The 18,601-nt window shown below is 40.1% G+C and overlaps 1 protein-coding gene and 1 pseudogene across 3 annotated transcripts in view; one reads left to right on the top strand and one right to left on the bottom strand.

Moving 5' to 3' along the window:
* IRAG1 (inositol 1,4,5-triphosphate receptor associated 1) overlaps positions 1–18,586 on the bottom strand; it is a 178,313-nt gene extending 159,727 nt beyond the window's left edge. For 2 of the 3 annotated variants that reach the window (XM_049713588.1, XM_033404521.2), the window contains exon 1: positions 4,098–4,258. The gene's annotated coding sequence lies outside the window, so the exon portion shown is untranslated. Of the gene's footprint in view, positions 1–4,097; positions 4,259–18,490 lie in introns of those variants that run through there. The other variant, XM_049713589.1, reaches the window with a different exon arrangement.
* On the top strand, positions 15,165–15,495 carry LOC125965226 (60S ribosomal protein L36a-like; annotated as a pseudogene).
* Positions 18,587–18,601: the final 15 nt, after the last annotated feature.

Genomic DNA, 18,601 nt, shown 5'->3' with positions numbered 1-18,601 from the left:
ACCAGGCATTGTGCTCAGTACGGTACTTTACTTGTGGTTCCTATTTCTTTTTTTAAAATTTTTATTTATTTACTTATTCAATTTTGGCTGTGTTCGGTCTTCATTGCTGAGTGCAGGCTTTCTCTAGTTGCAGCAAGCAGGGGCTACTCTTCATTGTGGTGCACGGACTTCTCATTGCGATGGCTTCTCTTGTTGTGGAGCACGGGCCCTAGGCGTGCAGGCTTCAGTAGTTGTGGCACGTGGGCTCAGTAGTTGTGGCTCGTGGGCTCAGTAGCTGTGGCTCGCGGGCTCTAGATCACAGGCTCAGTAGTTGTGGTGTGTGGCACACGGGCTTTGTTGCTCTGAGGCATGTGGGATCTTCCTGGACAAGGGCTTGAACCCATGTCCCCTGCGTTGGCAGGTGGATGCTTAACCACTGTGCCACCAGGGAAGCCCCATGGTTTCTTATTTAATCCACATGAAGACCCTAGGGGGTAGGTCTAATTATTAGGGATGAAACTCAGACTTCAACGGGTTAAAGTCACAGTCTGTGACTTACCAAGTCACAGAGCTAACACATCAGTGACCCTGAGACCTGACCCCAGGTCCAGTAGGGCTCCGAGGCTGGGTGGCCAGCACCACACCACACTGCCTCCCTGGCAGAGGCTGACTTTTCAAGGTCCATTTCAGGCTCCTTCCCAGCACGATCAGAACCCTGGTGTAAGAGGCTCTCTATCTTCCCCATTCCTACCACTGCCCCCATGAAATGTTAAATAAACGTACAAGGATAACTTTCCTCTTACCTCTTTGCAGCCGCCGCCCCAAGAGGCCCACCCAGACCAAATCACACACAGGAGGCGGCCAGCGGTATAGTAGGTGGTATGCTGCCCTGGAAGGGAGACCGAGAGCTTTCCAGCCAAAGGGCCCTGGGTTGAAAGCCCAGTGCCACCGCTATGTATCTGTTTGACACTGAGCACGTGACACCCTCTTTGAGCCTGATTCATTATCTGTAAAATGGGATAAGTGATCCTCACCTTGTAGGGTGGTTAAAGGGTTTAAATGAGTATGTATACAGTCCTTCCTCAGCATCCGCAGAGAATCAGTTCCAGGAGCTTCCTCGGACGCCAAAATCCACGCATGTTCAAGTCGCTTATATAAAATGGGTACAGTGGGCCCTCCGTATCCGTGGGTTTTTCATCCATGGATTCATCCAACCTAGTACTGAGTGGTTGGTTGAATCAGAAGCTGTGAAACCCATTTAGGTCTTTAATGCATTTTGAGTTTATTTTTGTGTATGGTGTTAGGGAGTGTTCTAATTTCATTCTTTTATATGTAGCTGTCCTGTTTTCCCAGCACCACTTATTGAAGAGACTGTCTTTTCTCCATTGTATATTCTTGCCTCCTTTGTCATAGATTATACCAAAGGTATAAGGCCAGACACTATAAAACTCCTAGAGGAAAACACAGGCAGAACACTCTTTGACATAAACCACAGCAAGATCTTTTTGACCCACCTCCTAGAGTAATGAAAATAGAAACAAAAATAAACAAATGGGACCTAATTAAACTTAACAGCTTTCGCACAGCAAAGGAAACCATAAACAAGAAGAAAAGACAACCCTCAGAATGGGAGAAAATATTTGCAAATGAAGCAATTGACAAGGGATTAATTTCCAAAATATACAAACAGCTTAAGCAGCTCAATATCAAAAAAACAGACAACTCAACCCAAAAATGGGAGGAAGACCTAAATAGACATTTCTCCAAAGAAGACATAGAGATGGACAAGAGGCACATGAAAAGATGCTCAACATCACTAATTATTAGAGAAATGCAAATCAAAACTACAATGAGGTGTCACCTCACACTGGTCAGAATGGCTGTCATCAAAAAATCTACAAACAATAAATGCTGGATAGGGTGTGGAGAAGAGGGAACCCTCTTGCACTGTTTGTGGGAATGTAAATTGATACAGTCACTATGGTGAACTGTACAGAGGTTCCTTAAAAAACTAAAAATAGAGCTACCATTCAACCCAGCAATCCCACTACTGGGCATACACCCTGAGAAAACCATAATTCAAAAAGAGTCATGTACCACAATGTTCATTGCAGCTCTATTTACAATAGCCAGGATGTGGAAGCAACCTAAATGTCCATCAACAGAGAAGTGGAGAAAGAAGATGTGGTACATATATACAGTGGAATATTAGCCATAAAAAGGAACAAAATTGGGTCATTTGCAGAGATGTGGATGGGCCTAGAGACTGACATACAGAGTGAAGTAAGTCAGAAAGAGAAAAACAAATATCATACATTAACTCATATATGTGGAATCTAGAAAAATGGTAGGTGATCTTATTTGCAAAGCAGAAATAGAGACACAGATGTAGAGAACAAATGTATGGAAGGAAGGGGGAAGGCGTGGGATGAATTGGGAGATTGGGATTGACATGTATACACTATTGATACTATGTATAAAATAGTTAACTAATGAGAAACTACTCATTATGGTAGTTATAGTAGTATAGCACAGGGAACTCTACTCAGTGCTCTGTGGTGACCTAAACGGGAAGGAAATCCAAAAAAGAGGGGATATATGTATACATATAGCTGATTCACTTTGCTGTACAGCAGAAACTAACACAACATTGTAAAGCAACTATACTCCAATAAAAAATTAATTTAAAAAAAATAGAAGAAGAAGCTGCGAAACCCAGCAGATTCAGAGGGCCAACTGCGTATACGAAATCTGTGTTATCAGCCAAGGTTGCCTGTCCTTTGAAATTCAAAAACACTGGCTTGAATCTTATTTCAGCCTCTGCCAGGGACAAGATCCATCTAGAGATTTATTCCTGCACAAATCGGAATTGTGTCACTTTCCTTCGAAGGCAAAGAGGCTTGGTTTTAAATACTATTTTCTTCTCTGTTATCCATGAAAATTTCCAAGAACTGTGCCAGGTCCATCATAATCACTTTGAGGACCAAGAGGTCAAAGGAGGGGCAGAAAAGAACAGTCCTCCTTCTTAAAGCAGAGCTGGACCCCTCCACAGATGACTTCCGGGAGGACTTGATCTGTTCTGAGGTTTTCTGATCTAAGAAACAGAAAACCCAACCTGAAGGCTTTAAATACCAGGCAACTTATTTGTCCCCAAAGCCTAAAGTTCAGAGGCAGGGTGAGCTTCTAGCACTGGGTTGTTCAGAGGCTCCCAATGTTTAGCAGGCTACACCTCTGTTTGCCTGAGTCTCTCCCCTCCCCCTCTCACCCCCATCAGCTCTTTCCAAACTGGCCTCTTGGGGTAGCAGGATGGCTCCTGGCAGCTTCCAGGGCGACATGCTTCCTCATTCACAGCTAATGGATCGATGTGGTCACATGCCCACTCCTATGCCAAGGGGGTTGATATAATGTTGATGACTTAGGTCAGTTGGAACCTACCCCAAAACCAAAAGTTGACTTGATCCTTGACTTAAACCACATTGTAGTTATACACGGTGGGATAGCTACTGGTGGGCAACCGTATTATCTGCTACAAAACCCTTTATCAGTGTGCGTGTGTGTCATCCTGTATGTGTGATATGCCAGTGTGTGTAAAGTATGAGTGTGCTATGTGTATGTGATGTGTCTGTGTGAGAATGTGTGTGAGATGTGTGTATATAAGTGTAGGTGTGCTTGGTAATCATTTTGCAATGTACACAGGTCAAATCATTACGCTGTGCACCTTAAACTTATACAGTGCTGGATGTCAATCATATCTCAATAAAACTGGAAAAATTTTAAAACCGTACTATGCTATGTGATTGTGTGTATATGTGTGTATGTGAAATGTGTGTGTGTGCTGAGAAGAACAAGTGTCCAAATTAAGTGTCGCTTCTGTTTGGGGCCTTTCACTCTGATCTCCGCTGCTATCACCTTCATGGCCACTAGGGGGCACTGTGCTGCCCTTTTAACCCTCTGGCCAATGTGTGTACAAAATCCTTTTCCCCTAAGCACAGATGAGAGGTTGGAAATTTTTAAAACAACTATACTAACAAAAACGAACAGAACGGAAATCAATTCAGAGAGCATAAGAAACATTCAAAGTTGTTTCTTACAACGTACATTGCGGAGCCAATAATTACCTCCTGTTTTCCGCAAAGCGCTGTCTGCCTTTGAGTCTTTCCAGCTCCTGGCTGTGACTTAGGGACACCGTCTCACTCCCTGCTTTGCAGAACAGTCTCCAAGAAACATGTTCCCTCGCAGCCAAGGCCAAAACTCCCATCTGTGCTCACCATTTCACCTCAGGGCCCTTCCTCCCCACCCCCTCCTCTCTCCCTCCTCCCATCACTGTTCCAGGAGACTGCCCTTCCCAGCAGCAAGGGGCCCACAGTAAAACAGCTTCATTATACTCTTCAAGCTAAGAAGCAGCACGATCTAAACACAGAAAGGTGGCCTCATGCTCTCCATCAGCGCACTTTAGACTCCGACGAGAGACCAGAAGGTCACCTGCTCCCCAAGCCCTAGTCTGGTGCGGGTTCTAGCTGCCTGGCCTGCTGTCCAGCCCCTCCCCTTCCCCTTTCCCGTCCCTGTCCCCTTCCCTGCCCTCGCCTGGGCCCTGGCCAATCGGGCGGAACCAGTCCTGTGCAGCCCTCTACTGCCCTCTACTGGGGTTTTGCTTACACAGCCCTGGAGTTCACCAGCACCCCGGGACTACGGGACTCTCTTCCCCAACTCTTTCAGAGTCCCCCTTTGGTCTGGCCGCTGGAACATAACTCACCAATATTTTAACCCACCCATCGCTTCTCAGATGCTTAATTAATCTTTTTAAAGCTGTAAGGGATTTAAAACTCTCATTCCCCAGGGCCAGGGTGAAAATTGAAAGAACTTACTTTTTCATTCATACATGATGCAAATGTTTATTGCATGCTGTTTGCTAGACTCCGTGCTGGCACTAAGGACACAAAAAGGAATAAGAAAGAAACTATCCCAAAAAGGAATAAATAAGATGCTGGGATAAAATATAACAAGGAGAAGCTACTTGGATGAAGAGGAAGCAACTCTTCCTCACTGCAACTTTTGTTCTCCTCCTGCCCATCTCCACATAACAGCCAGAGTGACAATGTTATACACCAAGAAGTTGGAACATGTCACTTTCCTACTTCAAATCCATTAAGTGCTTCCATTTGTATTTAGGACAAAACCAAGCTGTCCCTACAAAATCTGGCCTATCTTTCCACTCCATCTTGTGTCCTTCTCTCCTGTGTTTTCATGTGCTCACCACACTTGTCTTTTTTTAGCTTCTGCAAATAAGGCAAGCTATTTTCTGTCTCCCAACCTTTGGATATGCAGCTCCCTCTACCTCGAATGCTCCTACCTTCGTCTCCATGAAACTGGTTACTTCTTATTCTTCAAATGTCAGCCTAAATGTCACCCATCAGCAAGACCTTCTCTGTCTTCCCCATCCAAAACATGTCCACTTCTAGTTCTATCTGATATCAAAACATATTTTGAAACTTCAATTAATAAAGCAGTTTGATATGAGAAGAAATTAATGAAACCAAAGAAAAATAAGAAATAGACTCTAACGCACAAGGGAATTTACTGTAAAGGTGGAAAGGTGAGATTTCAAATCATTGGGGAAAAGAGTAAATAAAATAAAAGTAAGTAGTGGTAGCACAACTAGTCAGTACCTACTGAGATAAGAACAAAGCTGGGTTCTTATCTCACTCCTTACACCCAAGTCAATTCCAGATAGATCAAATATGAACTGTAAAACATAAATCATAAAATATCTCTAAAAAGGGGGTTAACTAAATACTAATCTAAGAAAGAGGCTTTTCTGAGAAGGCTATGAAATCCAGAAGCCAGAAGGGGAAAAGTTAGTCAACTTGTCTAGGTAGCAATGTAACTTTGGTATGAAAAAAAAGGAAAACAACAACAAAAACTGAAACTTAAATGAAAGGCTAGGTTCCAAAACAGGGAAAACAAATTTAAAACATATTTGTCAAAGAGCTCTTTTCCTTAACTTAAATAGAACTGATATAAATGAATATATATATATATATATATTTAAAAGCCCAACAGAAAAGTGTGCAAAGGATAGAAAGAGATCATAGAAAAGCAAATTCAAAGGATGATAAACATGCAGAAAGATGCTCTCACTCATGTATACTTAAAGAAATGCAAATCAAAATGGTAAGAAAACATTTTTTTTTTCACTTATCAAACTGGTACAAGGCTTCTCTGATGCTGGCAGGGATGTGAAGAAATTAATCCTCTCATCCACTTTTGATGGGAGGGGGGTACAAATTGATGCAATTTCTTACTACAGGTAAATCTGATAAATACAAAAATTTAAAAGGCACATGTCTTTTCATATAGCAAAAAATATGGTTATACCTACAAAAATTCAGTCACATATGTACAGTTATCTTTCTGGCAGAATTTTTATAAAAGCAAAACCCAAAGTGTCCATTAAAAGTGAAATAAATTATCCATCATCTATGATTCCATACATAGAAAATCCCAAAGATGCCATGGAAAAACTACTAGAGCTCATAGATGAATTCTGTGAAGTTGCAGGATACAAAATTATTATATATATAGAAACTGTTGCATGTCTATACTAACAATACACTATCAGAAAGAGAAATTAAGAAAACAGTCCCCTTTACAAACCCATCAAAAAGAATAAAATACCTAGGAATAAATCTAACCGAGGAGGTAAAAGGACTGTATTCAGAAAGCTATAAGACAATCATGAAAGAAATTGAAGATGACACCAACAGATGGAAAGATACACCATGTTCATGGATTGGAAGAATTAATATTGTTAAAATAACCACACTACCAAAGGCAATCTACAGATTCAGTGCAATCCACATCAAAATACCAATGGCATTTTTCACAAAACTAGAACAAATAATTTTAAAACTTGTATGGAAACACAAAAGAACCCAAATAGACAACAATCACAATCACCTTCACTTCAGACTATACTACACAGTCACAGTCATCAAAACTGTGTAGTACTGGCACAAAAGCAGACACAGAAATCAATGGAACAGAATAAAAAGTCCAGAAATAAACCCATGCACTTATGGTCAATTAATCTACAACAAAGGAGGCAAGAAGATACAATGAAGAAAAAACAGTCTCCTCAATAAGTGGTGCTGGGAAAACAGGACAGCTACATGGAAAAGAATGAAATTAGAACATTTTCTCACACCATATACAAAAATAAACTCAAAATAGGTTAAAGACCTAGGTGTAAGACTGGATACCATAAAACTCCCAGAGGAAAATATAGGCAGAACATTCTTTGACATAAATCATAGCAAGTTTTTTTGGATCTCTCTCCTAAGGCAAAGGAAACAAAAGCAAAAATAAACAAATGGGACCTAATTAAACTTAAAAGCTTTTGCACAGCAAAGGAAACCATCAACAAAATGAAAAGACAACCTATTGAATGAGAAAATATTTGCAAATAATATGACCAATAAGGAGTTACTATCCAAAGTATATAAATAGCTCATGCAACTCAATATAAAATAAATAAACCTGATTAAAAAATGGGCAGAAGAACTGAATAGACATTTTTCTAAAGAAGACCTACAGATGACCAAAGGCACATGAAAAGACACTCAACATTGCTAATCATCAGGGAAATGCAAATCAAAACCCCAATGAGATATCACTTCACACCTGTCAGAATGGCTATCATCAAAAACATTACAAATAAATGTTGGTGAGGGTGCAGAGGAAAGGAAACCCTCTTGCACTGTTGGTGGGAATACAAATTGGTACAGCCACTGTGGAAAACAGTATGGAGGTTCCTCAAAAAACTAAAAATAGAACTATCATATCATCCAGCAATTCTACTCCTGGGTATATCTCCGAAGCAAACGAAAACACTAATTTGAAAAGATACATGCACCCATATGTTAAAAGCACCATTATTTGCAATAGCCAAGATATGGAAGCAACCTAAGTGCCCATCAACAGATGACTGGATAAAGAAGATGTGATACATATATACACACACACACATATACATACAATGGAATACTACTCAACCATGAATAATAATGAAATTCTGCCATTTGCAACAACATGGATGGACCTGGAGGGTATTATTCTTAGTGAAATAAGTCACAAAGACAAATACTGTATGTTATCACTTACATGTGGAATCTAAAAGATACAACAAAGGAATGAATATAACAAAACAGTAACAGATTCACCAATATAGAGAACAAACTAGTGGTTATGAGTTGGGAGAGGGAAGGGGGGATGGGCAAGATAGGTGTAGAAGATTAAGAGGTACAAAATCCTATGTATAAAGTAAGTAAGCTAGAAAGATACATTGTACAGAACAGGAAATGTGGCTAATATTCTATAATAATTGTAAATGGGGTATAATCTATAAAATTTTTGAATCACTATGTTGTATACCTGAAACTAATATAATATTGTAAATCAACTGTACCTCAATCAAAAATAAATAACATTTTTAAAAAATACATTATGGTACTGGCACAAAAACAGACACATAGACCAATGTAACAGAGTAAAGAGTCCAGAAATAAACCCACAACTTATGGTCAATTAATTACAACAAAGGAGGCAAGAATATACAACGGGCAAAAGATAGCCTCAATAAATGGTGCTGGGAAAACTGGACAACTACATGCAGAAGAATCAAACTGTGACTACTCTCTCACACCATGCACTAAAACAAACTCAAAATGAATTAAAGACTTAAATATAAGCCCTGGAGTCATAAAACTTCTAGAAGAAAACCTAGGCAGTATGCTCTTTGACATTGGTCTTTGTAACTTTTTTGGATACGTCTCCTCAGGCAAGGGAAACAAAAGCAAAAATAAACAAATGGAACAATATCAAACTAAACAGCTTTTGCACAGTGAAGAAAACTATCAACAAAAGGAAAAGGCCACCTACAGAATGGGAGAATATATTTGCAAACTATTTGTGCAATAAGAGGTTAATATCCAAAATAGACAAAGAACTCACATAACTCTACATCAAAAAAACAAACAGCCAGATTTTTTTAAATGGGCAGAAAACCTGAATAGATGTTTTTCTAAGAAAGACATACAGATGGCCAACATGCACATGAAAAGATGCTCAGCATCACTAATCATCAGGGAAATCAAAGCAAAACCACAATGAGATACTACCTCACATCTGTCAGAATGGCTATTATCAAAAAGATTACAAATAACAAATGTTGGTGAGGGTGTGGAGAAAAGTGAACTCTCTTGCACTGTTGGGAATGCAAATTGGTTCAGCTAGTATGGAAAAGAATATGGAAAAAAATAGAACTACCATATGACCCAGCAGTTCCACTCCTGAGTATTTATCTGAAGAGAACAAAAACACTAATTCAAAAAAAAATGCACCTGTATGTTCATTGCAGCATTATTTACAATAGCAAAGATATGGAAGCAACCTAAGTGTCCATCAGTAGATGACTGGATAAAGAAGATGTGGCACGTATATAATGGAATACTACTCAGGCATTAAAAGGAATGAAATTTTGCCATTTGCAACAACATGGATGGACATGGAGGGTATTATGCTAAGTGAAATAAGTCAGACAGAGACATATACTGTATGGTTCCACTTATATGTGGAATCTAACAAAATAAAACAAATACACAAATATAACAAAGCAGAAACAGAGTTACAGATACAGAGAACAAACAGGTGGTTGCCAGAAGGGAGGAGTAGGAGAAGGAAAGAAATAGGTGAGAGAGATTAAGAGGTACAAACTTCCAGCTGCAAAATAAATGCCACAAATATGAAATGTACATTGGCGGGAATATAGTCAATAACTATGTAATATCTTTGTATAGTGACATATTGTAAATAGACTTATTGTGGTGATCAGTGTGGAATATATAGAAATATTAAATCTCTAAGTTGTGTAACAGGAAATAACAGTGTAGAAGTCAATTATGTATATGTATAACTGATTCACTTTGTTATAAAGCAGAAATTAACACACCATTGTAAAGCAATTATACTCCAATAAAGATGTAAAAAAAATTATACTTCAAAAACAAACAAACAAATTTTAAAACTCATAGAAAAAAAGATCAGATCTGTGGTTACCAGAGGCAAGGGTTGGGCGGAGGGGGAATTGGATGAAGGCAGTCAAAAGGTACAAACCTCCGGTTATAAGGTAAGTAAGTAGTAGGGATGTAATGTACAACATCGTAAATATAGTTAACACTGCTGTATGTTTTATATGAAAGTTGTTAAGAGAGTGAATCCTGAGTTCTCATCTCAAGAAAAAAAGTGTTTTTTTCTATTTCTTTAATTTTGTATCTATATGAGATGATGGATGTTCCCTAAACTTATTGTGATAATCACTTCATGATATATGTAAATCAAATGATTATGCTGTACACCTTAAACTTATATAGCGCTGTATGTCACTTATCTCTATACAACTGGAAGAAAAAAATTATCTGTCATTTACATGATGCAATTATGTGCAGAGATTAGAGAGAATAAGGGTGATCTGGACATGCCAATGGGGAAAGACTTTTAATACATTATTGTTAATAATTTAATTTTAATTAATAATTAACTTTATTAATTCTATTTTATTCTTGAAAGCATGCTGTAGAGGAAAATGATCCCCTTTGTATAATTTATAGCATTGACACATATATGGGTAAGTGTATTTTTTTTTCCTGGAAGGAATCACAGGATTTTGCTTTTTACCTTTGGAGAGAGAAAATGAGATGGGAAGGGAAGGAGTGAGATTTTCCCTTTTCATTTTGTACTTCTCTGGAGTAAAGTTAAAGGACTTGAAAACTTTCACCTTGGATTTATATTATATTTTAACATTTTTTTTAATTTGCCACTCAACTGTTTGTAATGAAATTATGGTCTCAGCTATGAATGCCCCTTTCAATATATGTTCTGTGATAAACAACAGAATTCCTTTAAGCGTGTCTCCTTTACAGTGAGCAAGATGTGAACACTTTCTTAATCGAATGCACTGGAGGGATGTTGCATTAGCAAGGGGCTTTCATGCCATTTTCCAGGGTTGGAGGGGTGGATGTGAGGACATAGGCTAGAGCCTGCCCCAACCATGGCCAAGAGCGCTGTCCCTCTGTAACCCTGCTGCCTCGGCCTTCGTAGGATAACCTTTTCACAAAACTCAAAAACTTGAGGGACTTCCCTGGTGGTGCAGTGGTTAAGAATCTGTCTGCCAATGCAGGGGACACGGGTTTGAGCCCTTGTTTGGGAAGATGCCACAGAGCGACTAAGCCCATGCGCCACAACTACTGAGCCTGCACTCTAGAGCCCGTGAGCCACAACTACTGAGCCCGTGTGCCACAACTACTGAAGCCCACATGCCTAGAGCCCGTGCTCCGCAACGAGAAGCCACCACAATGAAAAGCCCGCACACCACAACGAAGAGTAGCCCCTGCTCACCACAAATAGAGAAAGCCCGCAAGCAGCAATGAAGACCCAACCTAGCCAAAAATATAATTAATTAATTTTAAAAAAACAAAAAAAATACTTGATCCTCAGGGCAGCCTACATTCTCTAAAGGGCTCCTGCCCAAGCCAGGGCCCCAGACCACCCACACTGATGGCCTGTGCCCTTTCCTGGGCTATTGCCCAGGAAAAGCTGGGCTATTGCTTGTCCAGTGACTCCAGAACAGCTCCAGTTTACCCAAATCAGCCAACTTCTCTGCTATCCCATGGTAGAACCACACTGCTATGGACTGACTTGTCTTCCCCCCAGAACTCATATATTAATTAAGTCCTAACCCCCAGTGCAATGGTATGTGGAGATGGGGCCTTTGGGAGGTAAATAGGGTTAGCTAAGGTCATGGGGGTGGGTCCCTTACGGTGCGATTAGTGCCTTGTCAGAAAGCTTGCTTTCCTCTCCCTCAGTGATGTGAGGACACAGCCAGAAGGTGGCAATCTGCAAGCAAGGAAGAAAGCCCTCACCAGGTAACCTAATCAGCAGGCACCTTGATCTTGGATTTACCAGCCTCCAGAACTGTGAGATAAATTCCTGTTGTTTAAGCCTCCCAGTCTTGGTATTTTGTTATGGCAGCCCAAGCTGACAATTATACACACGTTCTCCAATGAAAGCTGAATTCCTCCTAAGGGATTGTCCTTCTTTGGGTATGCTCCCTCAGCCCTAGGGTACCAAAGTGTCTTTACATCATAGGGTTACTCATTTATCACAATTAATAATTCTTTATGTTATACTTCCTCTATTTAACCTCCTGTGTGATTTCTGTCTCCTGATTGGACCCAAACTGCTTCACCAATATTTTCTATCTTAGCACTTACTTATTTCATAGCACTTATCCTAATTTGTAATTTTTTAAATTTAATTACTTGTTGCTTGTGTGTCTCCCACTAGACCATACACTCCATGGTGACAAGGACCGCGTCTCTCTTCTGTATCTTTTTCAGTACATAGTCGGTACTTGATAGACCCTTACTGACTAAGTGGAAAGCAGTAAAGCGTAGTGATTAAGAGCGTGGATTCTGGAGCCATACTCTGTGGGTTAAAATCCTGGCTCAGCCTCTTAAAAACTGTGACCTGGAGCAGAGTACTTAACTATGCTTCAGTTTCCCCATCTGTAAAATGGGGATAATAATGGTACCTACCTCATAGGACTTTTGTGAAAATTAAATTGGTTAATATACATAAAACTTCTAGAAGAGTTCCTGACACATAGAAAGTGCTGTATATACTATGTTATGTGAAGAAAGGTCAAAGGACATGAAGGTAGTCTGGTGACTGGTGGAAGGATCATCATCTTCAAATATCTGAAGGACTATCATGTACAAGACCCAATTAGACATAACTCCAACAGAAATGGAAAAGTATAGAAAAGAAGGTGGGCTAATAACAAAGCATTTGAAATGGCTTTAGCCGTCCTAAAGTGACCAGTCATTCTGGTTTGCCTGGCTCTGTGTAGGTTTTAAAACTGAAAGTCCTACCCTGGGAGACCACTTGGTCCCAGGCAAACCACATGGCTGATCACTCTAGCTGTCCCCAACAAGACTTTCTTCATGAAGTAGTGAGTGTCCCTTCCTGACAGATTTGAGCAAAAGCCAAAGGGCCATGGTTCAGGGATGTTAGAGAAATTATTCCCATGTGAGGAAGAAACTGGGACTAGCAGAACTTTAACCCAGATAAAAAAGCATATTTTAACAGAGAAGTAACACGCATCTGGAGACAGGAAAACCCTAGTTCAAATTCTGGCTCTGCCACTTACAAGCTGTGTGATCTTGGATAACTTAACTTCCTGAGCCTCAGTTCCTCGATCTATAAAATAGGAATAATTGTCCCTAACTTGTAAGGTTGTCATCTGGATTAGCTATAATGGATGTAAAGTGATTTGCACAGCGTCTGACGTAATGTAAGTATTCAGAGGTCCAACTCTAGGATTCTCTAAGCCCAGGGTTTCTCAGCAGCGGTTCTCTAAGTGTGGTCCCTGGACCAAGAACACCAGCATCACCAGGAACTCATTAGAAATGCAAATTCTCCATCTCACCCCACACCTACTGAATCAGAAACTGGGATTGGGACCCAGAAATCTGAGTTTTAACTAGCTCTCCAGGTGATGCTTGTTACACTAAAGAGTTTGAAAAGCACTGCTGTAAGCAACAGTCCTGTCTCTGAAACAGAAGAATGGGAAATCTCTCCAAAACTTGAAAAGTTTTCCCTTTATCCCACCATAATATAAAATTATTTTAAAATAAGAATAGTGCTGAAATGTTGATCCAAATGCCTTTTAAAATTACATATATATGTAAACAGTCTTCGTAAACAGGCTTCACTGGCAGGAGTCATATACACTCTGGGGTAAATATTGATATTTCAGTATGACCGGGCCTTGGCATGCCCTCAGCGAAAAAGCACTGATAAATTGGCTTACTTTGGTTACACTGTGTAAACCACTAACTTGACCAATCATAAACTACACAGTTGAGTTGATTTCCCACACTCATAGAGGGGGTAAGTCGGTAGGATAGCTGGAAAAGAATTTCTTAAGTTGTTATAACATACTTCTTTAGGCGGAAAGTCACCCTGAGGGTAAGTAAAAAGAATTCTCACTGGAGTGCACATTAATTTCTTCTCTGCCCTAACAAGTCCCAGAATATAGTGGTATGTTTATCACATACACAAATCTGGACAAAGAATCAGGTAAAAATATTTTTAAACTGTTCTAAACTCATTTTATAAACAGACATCTTTTAATATACAAAATCTAAGATAACTCAGTCAAAATAATCCATCTTTCCTTGAATTTGAAATGCTTCTCATGATTTTTAGGGACGAATGAGAAGAACAATCTTCACTTTTCAAAGTTCTGAGAATATCTTCAAAATATTTATTTAAACACTCAAGCAGAAAGCTTCATCTACACAAAGCAATAGTATGCAAATTCCTTGTGTACGTTTGCTTTTGGAAGCAATATCCTTTGCTGTGCTTCCAACTGTGGCTTTTATCAAGCAATTCAAAATCTATTTATGTACTGAGAATTCTAGGCTCCTTACACTGTGAGAGGGGAGTATTCGAAAAATATTCTGACCTTGAGGAAAGTCAGAGGGGAGAAAAGACTGCATTCAAAAGAGGTATTTTAGGGACTTCCCTGGTGGTGCAGTGGTTAAGACTCTGAGCCCCCAATGCAGGGGGCCCAGGTTCGATCCTTGGTCAGGGAACTAGATCTCCCATGCATGCCACAACTAAGGTGCAGGCGAGCCTCAACTAAGAAGCCTGCCTGCCACAAGTGAGACCCAGCACAACCAAATAAATAAATAAAATATATTTTTTTAAATAGGTATTTTAGGGCTTCCCTGGTGGTGCAGTGGTTAAGAATCCACCTGCCAATGCAGAAGACACAGGTTCAAGCCCTGGTCCAGGAAGATCCCACATGCCACGGAGTAACTAAGCCCATGTGCCACAACTACTGAGCCTGCACTCTAGAGCCTGCGAGTCACAACTACTGAGCACTCGTGCCACAACTACTGAAGCCTGCGCACCGCAACGAAGAGTAGCCCCTGCTTGCCGCATCTAGAGAAAGCCTGCGCGCAGCAACGAAGTCTCAACGCAGCCAAAAATAAATAATAATTAATAAAATAAATATATTTTTTTAAATCTTTAAAAAAAGAAAAGGTATTTTAGCTTGTTTCCCTGCTGATAGCAGTCTTGCAAACACGGTGAACGTTCCTAAAACCAGCCGGACTTTCTGCAAGAAGTGTGGCAGGCACCAACCCCACAAAGTCACACAGTAATGAGAAGGTCAAGGGAAAGCGGCATTACGACAGGAAGCAGAGTGGCTATGGTGGCCAGACTAAGTCGATTTTCCAGAAAAAGGCTAAAACTACAAAGACAATTGTGCTGAGGCTTGCATGCGTTGAGCCCAACTGCAGATCTAAGAGAATGCTGGCTATCAAGAGGTGTAATAAGCACTTTGTGCTGGGAGGAGATAAAAAAAGAAAGGGCCAAGTGACCCAGTTCTGAGTTTATTTTGTTTTATTACGAAGACAATAAAAATTTGAGATTGTTTACTTTTAAAAAGAGGTATTTTAAATATACTGTGATATACGGACTTAGAGAACAGACTTGTGGTTGCCAAGGGGGAGAGGGTCGGGGGAGGGATGGAGTGGGAGGCTGGGATTAGCAGATGTAAGCTATTATATATAGAATGGATAAACAACAAGGTCCTACTGTACAGCACAGGGAACTATATTCAATATTCTGTGATAAACCATAATGGAAAAAATATTTTTAAAAATGTATATATATGTGTAACTGAATCACTTTGCTATACAGAAGAAATTTTTTTTTACATCTTTATTGGAATATAATTGCTTCACAATGTTGTGTTAGTGTCTTCTGTATAACAAAGTGAATCAGCTATATGTATACATATATCCCCATATCCCCTCCCTCTTGCGCCTCCCTCCCACCCTCCCTATCCCACCCCTCTAGGTGTACAGCAGAAATTAGCACAACATTGTAAATCAACTATACTTCAATTTTTAAAAATGTAAAAAAAATAAATAAATAAGTATACTGTGATATATACTGTCTTCCAAACTGAATATAGTTCAATGCCAAGCTATTTTTGGAGACAATAAGAGGAACAGGCGACAGATTCTTGAATGATATTAACAGGGAAGGTTTCCTGGAGGAGATGGGACACGATAAAATAAAATTTATATTTTAAAGAAACATAAAATTCTTTCTGTCCATTTGGGCCTCCTCCCTCTCTCCCTAATGTGCAGTGTGCATCTGCATCACACGTTAACCAGATGGGAATGCCTACTCGACACTAAACATCAATTTTTTTTCTTTCTTCTGATGCGAGCAACATAACTTCTCGGAAGATTCACATTTCTTCCCAACTCTGTAGGTGGTCATAGTGACTTAATAGCTCGATTTGTACATGTTTATCTGGACTATGTATCTTTGGTGAACTTTAGGTAAAATATCAGTGTACCATTTTGATGTATTTGTCTTGCAAACGTATTGCTATATGACTGTGCCTTCGACTTCTAACAGGTGGAACAGTTCTCAGAACTTCTGAGAGTCTGTCTCGTGGGTTATAATCCTCAGTTTGGCTTAAATAAAATCCTCTTTCTTCTTCTTAACATGATTGCTAATTGAATATTTGTCGACAGACACATGATGGATGTCGAAGAATTGGTAAGTTTTAATGCTGGGATGTATTCATTTGTCACTGGCCTTTAAAGAGTGTAATTCTTGCCATTAAGATTTTGCTTGAAACGCTTCCCACATTCTGCCTACTCAAATCCTACCCATCTTTCAAAGCCACTTCAAAGTCCATCTTCTTTCCTTCCTTCAACAAGGATCAATAATAAAATCCTTAAAATAAGAAGGGATCTTGTGCTTCCTACCTTTGGGGACAAAAAGAAAGAGAGGAAGTGAAGAGTTTGAGAGTGTGTGTCCTATCTGAAGTGAGCAAACTCCAAGGGATAGAGAGTTGGTCGCAGTTTCCAAAGTAAAGTCACATGAGTATTGGCCTATCACTTTACACCTCATCTTATTTCCATAACGGTCCCAGGAGACAGATATGACCACCCACCATGGCCTCGCACCATTGGCAGATTACTGTATCCATGTCATAGGGCTGTTCTGAAGATTAAATGAGTTTTGGCAGGTAAAGTGCTGAAACAAGTAAATATTCAATACCTTTTAGTCACCATTATTTAATTCCCACTAGGGGAAGTAAGGACCAATCAATCAAAAGTATTAAGTAACTTGTCCAAACATGCCAGAGATACCACACACTTAGGGATAATTCCTGTGCTAATTTCTTGTCTTGGGAATTCCCAGACCAAGTGGGAAATGTCCAGCACCCAACGTACCTGATATACAGACCCGTGGTTGCAACGTCTCTCTTTTTTTTGGCCGAGACGGGTGGCATGTGGGATGCTAGTCCCCCGACCAGGAATCGAACCCGTGCCCCCTCCCTTGGAAGCGTGGAGTTTTAACCACTGGACCACCAGGGAAGTTCTCCCACCCCTCTCCCACCCGACTCGTCTCCCATCACCAGCTGCAACTTTTATATCCTGAGGCCAGACTGTTGCCTGTATTGGTGGGATTTTTTTCTTTAGGGATTTTTTTCCTTACCCCCTTTTACGTAGGGAATAGCCTTTTAAGGCTTCTAGCATGAACCCAAAGCCTCTAACTCTGTCCCTGTGTGAGCATTAAAACTCAATGCCCTGCAGTAATAGAAAACAGAATCCTGCTTGTACCCACCACTATCTGGGTAGTCTTAGTACAGGCTTCAATTTCTGTTATTCAGATTAGTAGATCTCTTAGCTATGTATCTACAAGGACATGCTATGCTACGCTGTTCTTGTTGTTTTTTAATTCAGCATATCTAGGTGTTTATAGCAGGAGGATTTTCTGGTTATTCTAATTTGCCAGAACTAAGATTTCTATCATAGTTTTTTTTTTACTGACAATCAAATTAGTTCTGTTAATCTTTACATTCCCAGTTCTTACCTAAGGGAGCATTTTATATAGTTTTAAATTCCTGAAAATAAGCTCATGTTTTAAAGATGAAAGTTTATCAAAAACCTAGAGGTGGGGCTTCCCTGGTGGCGCAGTGGTTGAGAGTCCGCCTGCCGATGCCGGGTTCGTGCCCCGGTCCGGGAAGATCCCACATGCCGCTGAGCGGCTGGGCCCGTGAGCCATGGCCGCTGAGCCTGCGCGTCCGGAGCCTGTGCTCCGCAACGGGAGAGGCCACAGCGGTGAGAGGTTCGCGTACCAAAAAAAAAAAAAAACCTAGAGGTGGGGAAGGGATAAGGAAAAAATAAAACACACCTAGAAGAAACTATGACATAGATCATAAAACAACTGCCCAGAAAAATATAATGACAAATTATAAGCCTAAAATGTTTTACTAATTATCAGATGTCCTACTACTTCAGAAACAAGCCTTATTTTAATAAATGACAAGGTAAAGCACAATTTAAAAATTCACCTGCAAAGACTTATCCTATTGAAAGGCTCCTCCTAAAGTCGGAGAACCTGAGCCACAGGAGGAACCCTCCCATCGGACAGGCCCTCCCGCGGGGAAAGTTTCCGGGGCAGG

This window comes from Orcinus orca, chromosome 8 (genome assembly GCF_937001465.1).
Source record: "Orcinus orca chromosome 8, mOrcOrc1.1, whole genome shotgun sequence".
In the NCBI taxonomy this organism is placed as follows: domain Eukaryota; kingdom Metazoa; phylum Chordata; class Mammalia; order Artiodactyla; family Delphinidae; genus Orcinus; species Orcinus orca.
This window is presented reverse-complemented; position numbering and strand designations above follow the sequence as displayed.